This window comes from Mastomys coucha, unplaced genomic scaffold, assembly GCF_008632895.1.
Source record: "Mastomys coucha isolate ucsf_1 unplaced genomic scaffold, UCSF_Mcou_1 pScaffold12, whole genome shotgun sequence".
In the NCBI taxonomy this organism is placed as follows: Eukaryota; Metazoa; Chordata; class Mammalia; order Rodentia; family Muridae; genus Mastomys; species Mastomys coucha.
Genome location: NW_022196894.1, coordinates 89,761,999 through 89,769,533, shown reverse-complemented (window position 1 = coordinate 89,769,533; position 7,535 = coordinate 89,761,999).

Sequence of the window (7,535 nt, the reverse complement as noted above, 5' to 3'; positions counted from 1 at the left end):
GCTTCCCTCCGCCACTTGTACCTGGGACTGTGCTTAAAATCCATGTGGATAAGCTGAGCCAACTTTCCCCTCCCAGGCTCCTTAATTCGGCCACTCTTGCAAAGCTCCTCACTAAAGCACATCCGTAGACCCCTGGGCTTAAATCCTGGACGTCTTTGGAGTCAGGAGCTGACCTCAGGAGTGTGCAACCTTGGAGTAAAAAGCATTAAGCTACTAGTGTCCTACAATAGCACAGGTGACCCCAAAACAACTATAGTGAGCTAACAAATCCCATCCAAAAATATATCATATCTGAAGTCAGGCATGGTGGAGCATGCTAGTTGTCCCTCTGCTTCAGACAGAGGCAGGAGGGTCAAAAGTTCAAGACTAACCTGTGCTAAACTGATAAACCATTTTAAAAACAAGCAAACAAACAAACAAACAGAAAAGCCCAGTGCTTATCTCTGCGATTCTCTTTATATGATACTCTAAGGAGTGGATAAAACTAATCTGTATTGGTAGAATCCACCATAGGTGTTGCCTGGGACCAGGTGATTGACCAGAAAAGAGACAAGAAGAGCTTTCTGGAGTTACAGAAACACTCTGTGTCTTGATTATCTTGACTAGAGGGCTGATCACAATGTTGTGCACATTTGCTGAAATCAAGAACTATATTGCACTCTGAATTTCATTGCATGTGTATTTTTTCTTTATGGGAAAGTAATATTGAGGCAAATGCAAATAATGAAGGCTGAGGAAAAGGGAAGGACAAGAAAGAGGAAGGAGATGAAAGGAAGAAGAGAGAGGAGACAGAGAAAGATGGAGAGGAGGAAGAACAGGGGGAGGGGGAGGGGGCGGGAAAACAAAGTCCAGTGTAGTCAGGCACATTCATATTCCCTCTCTCATCTGCCTGTCCATAGAACTATAAACAGAGGAGGAGGCTTCAGGCTTAACCTACTAGAGAGTCAACTGTCCCCTGCTCTTTTGTGACATTTACAGCCCCCAAAGACACTAGCCTACCTTGGATAATCAAGATAAGGTGCCCAGTGAGAAACCTGGACCTACTGAATTCTTGTCTCCAGAAGGAAGAAAATCCCCATGTGTTTTTGTATCAACTGTTTGCATTTTAGACAGCCATTCTAGATTTGTACATGTTCCTGTATATTTTCTGGATTGATATGATCACAACAAAAAGATCCTTTATCTTCTGTCTTTTTCATTAAGAAAACTGTTTCAAATTTGCTAGAGAGTCTTCACAAACATCCCCCTTGCTTTCTGAATAATATGTGACTGAGATAACTGATTTGCCATAATTTCCTTAGCCCCTCCTTCCCCTTGGACATTTGATCTGTTTCCACCTGCAGTACACTTCACCATGAGTTCTATCTTCAGTCCTGAGCTATGCTGTGCTAAAGCATGCTCTGACCAAAAGCAGGTCAGAGAAGAAAGAATTTATTTGCCTTGCATTTCCAGATCACAGCCCATCACTGAGAGAAGTTTTGAGTTGGGCAAAAACTCAAAGAATTTAAAAGCAGGCCTGCTAGGTAGCTGACTGTCTCCCAGGTTCATGTTTCCCTAATAAGAAAGGTATTTCTTATGCCATGGATCATCTGCCTAGGGATTGGTGCCAACTACAGTAGGCTGGGCCCTCCTGCATCAATTAACGATCAAGACAATTCTCTCACAGACATGCCCACAGGTCAGCCTGATCTGGGGAATCCGCCAATGGAGATTCCCTTCTCAGATGATTCTAGGCTGCATGGAGCTGACAGTTAAAGCTAGCTGGGAGAGCGCGGTAAAGAAGTGGAGTCCTAACCATTTTCACACACACCTTGGCTCTTTCTTGAGTTATTTACAAAGGGAATAATGAATAAATAATTAAGATGGAGTGAAGAGCAGAGCCAAAACATCCATAGCACAGAATCCAGAGCTCAAGAAACCTCCTCCCGCCCCTCAGAACCTTCTACAGCCCCATTTGTATAAACGAGGACTCCAAGGCCAGGGCATGTTTGAAGTCAGACTCAGGACTTCCCCTGAGAGCAAGAGTCCGTAAGTCCAATAGAAGGAGCCCCATAAAAACCCTGTTTTCATGGGAATACCTTGTCCTGTGTTGCCTTGTCGGGAAATTGGGTCTCCCAGGTTAACTGTAAGAGAGGTAACCTAGATTAAAAAAGAGAGATGGTCATGATGAGACAGGCGCATTAGCATCAGGTTCTGTTCAGGCCAACCTCCAGGATAACTGGAAAGAGGTACTTCATCTGCAAAATGGAGGCACATAGCTTCCTTTGCATCTGCGGGTCTGTATGCTTCCAGTGTGTGTGAATTACGTCGAAAAAGCACTGGTTCTGATCTGCCTATCCTAACAGAAGGCGTCCCTCCAGTCGCCGTACAAAACAGATCCATCCAAACATAGTTTATAGCATGTGCATTACACAATTTACTGGTAGTGGATTCACCCTCCTGAATGTGCTCACTGTAAGACTTGGGTATTAAAATGTTCATCAATTAGAGCCTAAGGCATGGCCTAGTCTACACAGTACACACAGACAGGAAGGGACAGGAGCCTGCCTCCCACTGTGCCTGAGCCTGTTACAGGTAGGAAATGAACTAACCATGTGTTTAGGGCTTTTGTTATTTTTTGTTACTCTTTTTATTTTTGCTTTGCAATTATGTCTTGTGCAGCCTAGGTCCACCTCAAAACTTGCTATGTTGTTAAGGATAGCTTTAAACTCCTGGTTTTATTTCTTTTATCTTTCTAGTGCTGAAAATACACTCACTGGTGTCCCGTCTGTGTATCAAATCCAGTGTGCATAGGAATAAAGACAACTGTTTCCCACCACTCCTGAGTAGGTTACAACAGCTCCTGTGGAGGGCACAAGCTTGTAGGTGAAGGCTCTCTCGAGAATATTGATCACTTCGGGGTGAAGCATCATGTGAGGTGCGGGTAAGGGCCTTAGAATTGTCATCAGTCATGTATGTCGTCAATCAATTGATGTATCAACTGACACAGAGATATTCTGAGCTGTTCCTTACAGAAGGTAAAATGTCTTGCAAATATTTAGCCTCAACCTAACTCTGGGACAGAAAGTTTCTTGATTCCTGTCCTAGTTTCATTTCTATTGCTATGACAAATAACCTGATTCCCTCCCCACCCAAAAGGATTTATTTGGCCTAATTCCAAAATATATTCTATTATTTCAGGGAAATCAAATCTGGGACTTGAGCAGTTTGTCATCCCAATCCACAGTCAAGAGCTTGCTGGTCTCAGCTGGCTTCCTCTTGTCTTCTGCTGTTCAGAAATCTTATTTAGGGGATAGTGTTGCCCACTGTGGTATGGTTCTACATCAATCAACAGTCAAGACAATTTCCTATGGACTAGCTCACAGGCCAACTTGATTTAGATAATTCCTTATTAAGACTCTTCCAGTTTGGGCTGGTGAGATGGCTCAGTAGTTAAGAGCACTGACTGCTCTTCCGAAGGGCCTGAGTTCAAATCCCAGCAACCACATGATGGCTCACAACCATCCATAATGAGATCTGACACCCTCTTCTGGTGTGTCTGAAGACAGCTACAGTGTACTTACATATAATAATAAATACTTACTTACATATAATAATAAATAAATCTTCAAAAAAAGTGTAAAAAAAAAAGACTCTTCCAGGTTAGTTCTAGCCTCAGGCAAATTGGCAGTTAAAACTAACCAACACAACTCCAGTTTCCTGTGGTAGGGGATGGGGCGCCAAACAAGGTGAATTTCCGAAACTCAGGCAAGAAACCAGATATTTTCTTATCTTTCTACCTAAAATAAAATGTCTAAGTGAAATAAGTAGTTGAGAAAAAAATATGTTAAACTTGTGATTTCTTTTCTTTTCTTTTCTTTTTTTTTTTTGGTTTTTCAAGACAGAGTTTCTCTGTGTAGCCCTGGTTGTCCTGCAACTCACTCTGTAGACCAGGCTGGCCTTGAACTCAGAAATCTGCCTGCTTCTGCCTCCCAAACTTGTGATTTCTGAATGAATGGGGAATCATCCAAAAAATCAAAATGGAACTACTGTGTGATCCAGAAATCCCCTATTCCTGGACATACATTCAAGAGAAATGAGATCACTACGCAAAAGATATCTGTGCTCCTGTGTGACAATATCTGATATAGCCAAGTTGGAATTAACCCATATGTCTGTGGTCATCAACTTGACAGGTTCTAGATTCACCTAGGAGACCAGCCTGGGACTGTCTGGGAGGGATTATGTAGATGAGGTTAACTGAGGTGGGAAGAGACTTATGAATAGCAGCATTCTATGGGCTGGGGTTGAGATGGGGAGCGTCCATTGCTCTCTGCTTCCTGATCAGCTGCTTCAGGCTCCTGCAGCCATGCTGCCCTGCCATGATGAACTGTACCTCAGCTGTGAGCCAAAATAAACCTTTTAGTCCTTGAGTTGCTTTCCGCCAGAGTTATTTTATCACAACAATAGGAAAGAAATAACTAACTCAACATCTATGGACCGATAAATGAATGAATACAATACTGTGTACATGTGTATGTGAGCTGTGTGTATGCTTACATGTAGCTATAGAACATCATTTGGGTTTTTATTTATTTATGTGTATGAGTACACCGTAGCTGTACAGATGGCTGTGAGCCATCATGTGTGTGGCTGCTTTCCGGCTCACTCGCTCACTCCGGCCCGCTTGTTCTCTGCTTGCTCTGGTGTAATTCACTGTAGCTGTCTTCAGACACACCAGAAGAGGGCGTCCGATCTCATTACGGGTGGTTGTGAGCCACCATGTGGTTGTTGGGATCTGAACTGAAGACCTTCGGAAGAGCTTACCCGCTGAGCCATCTCGCTAGCCCCGTCGTCGTTTGGGTTTTTAAAAGAAGGGATTCTGACATTTCAAACAACACAGATGGACCTGGAGATTGGCTCATGCTGAGTGAGATAAGCCAGCCCAGAAAAGCAAGTGAGTGATCTCACTTAGATGTGTCATGGGAGAAAGTTGAACTCAGAGAAGCAGAGAGTGGAAGAGTAGTTCCTAGAGTCTAGGGGAGGCGAAGGAGGGGACAGGGATGGGAAAACATGATCAGTAGGTTCAACATTTCAGTCAAACATGACAAATGGCTCCTGGAGCATGCCCAGCATGGTGGCTGCCTAATGAAACTGCACAATGAATTCTAAATTTGTTAAAGGAACTGACCTCAGCATTCTCGGCAGCCACACACAAGAAGCCATAAGCACACGAGGAGATGAACGTGTTAATTAGCTTTTTAAAATCAACCACACCTACTTGGCATAACTCTGGATCTTCTCTTGCTTGAGAGAGTGCCTGAACTCGAGCTCCTTCTCCTCTTTAGCCCTCTCCCGCCTGGGGCACCATTTGCTCCTTTCAACAGGGCCTCTTGTGACTTCCTTGTTGCAGAATCTGTGAACATATTACCTTCCTGGATTAGTTTCTTGGGGCTATGATAATAAATGAGCCCAAACTAGGTGGCTCAAATATATTATTTGAGCTCAGAACCATCTGGCTTACTCACTTGGCTTCTTGTAGCCCTCTGTAATTTAGGCTCCACCAGCTGCAGCTTGCCATGAGGTCTTTGCCAAAATTGAATCCACACCACGCCTATATAAAATAATACATTTTAAATATAAATATATATGTTGCACAATATATATAATAAACATGCATATATGCATATCACCTTTCCACCGAGCCCCAGCCCCAGCCTCTGTGTATGTAGCTGTGTCCAACTTCTTATAAGAGCATGAGTCATTAGATAGGCTCATCATGGCCTCCAGTACATCTGGTTACATCTGCAATGGCCTAGTTTCTAGTTAAGGCCACAGACAGTCAAGGGCATGATTTAGAATAGTCCTTTGGGGAAAGCACCTGAACTCACAGTTGCTTCATAATGAGCTTGCCCTGGCATGCCCCTCTCTTCTTGAGCTACCCTGGTCTTCCTAGATAGCTCTAAAACTTGCTTATTTTCTCCCTTAGCCTTTTCCCCCGCCCCCCCTCGCCTTGCTTATCCTTCTAGGAAAAGTTTTTGATGCGGTTTTCCCTGGGTTTCCCTTTTCTCAATTATCTGAACAATTCCTAACCACTCAGTTGTGGGTATCTCCCAAGAGTCCCTGGTGACTAGAGGCTTGGTTTCCAGGGGGCCAAGGGAAAGACAGAAGGCATTGTAAGATGGCGGGAGGGGCTAGCAGCAGATCTTTGGGTTACTGTGGAGTATTCTCAAAAGGAAGTGAGCTCAGGACCATCTGCCTCACTCACTCGGCTTCTTGTTGGTTTTTGTGATCTAGGCTCCACCAGCTGCAGTGTGCCATGAGATCTTCACACTGCAGTACTGAATCCACACCATGCCCTTGAACTGCCAGGAATCTGAGCTAGAATAACCTCTCCTCTCTACTGAGTCAGCCGCCTCTGGCATTTCATTATAGGAATACAAAACATTGGTGCAAGAAGGCAGTAGAGTTTTCTGGAAAGCCACAGGTCTCTGTGACTTTGATATAACAGGTGGATGGAGGCTGACCCACCTGTATGCATGCTCACAAAACATTTAGTTATGTGACGGTTTATTTTTGATTGTTCAGTTGATAGGATTTACTATCACTGTAGAGACCAATCTCCGGGCACCTCTATAAGAGATTATCTAGACTACTTAATCTAGATTATCTGAGGTGGCAAGACCTTCCTTGATCTGTGCTGTTTTAAGCACTGGGGTCCTAGCTTGAACAAAAGGAAAAAGGGAAGAGAGTAGAAGTGTAGATCACTTTGTCTTCTGATTATGGGTGAAATTTGATGAGCAGCCTCACCGCTGCCACCATGTCCCCTCTAGCCGGATAAGGGACTTCCCCCCAGCCGTGAGCTACAGCAACCCTCCCTCCCTCCAGTTGCTTTGGTGGATTATTCTGTTACTGGAATGAGGAAATAAATTAATCCAGGATGGACAGTCTACCTAAACACTCACATTCCTAGTCCCGTCCTGCCTCTCCCTCTGGCTCACCTTCATAAACGTCGCCATCACCCATGACACTCCTTGAATCTGCCTCTGCTCTTCTTCTCCTCACAGAGCCTTCTCTCTCTCTCACTGCTGCCAATCACTATGGAGGACTGTCCATTCACCTGGACATGAGCAGAGCTTCCCCATTTGTGCAGAAACCAGGTCTCACCTTCCCTTCCATAGTGGTTATTTGAATGTCCTTATGACCATCAGAATAAAAGTCCGATTTGCCAACATGGCCTTTCTGCAGCCTCCCTCCCTCCCTCCCTTCATCTCTCCACGGTCACCCACATGTTACTACCCTAGCCAAAGCCACCCACTTAACACTTTGACTCCTGACCTTTGTCTATGATCCTCTTCTTTTAGAACCTTCCTTCCTGTCCTCCTGCCTGTCAATCAAACTTGCATTTCATCCCCATTCATCTGACAAATATGTTGAGTGCCTTCTACTTTCTACCAGGCAACATGGCAGCCACTGGAGACACAGAAGGAAACGAAACAGGAAAAGATACCTCTTAACATTCTGAACTAATATTTTGGATGAAGGAGACAAACACA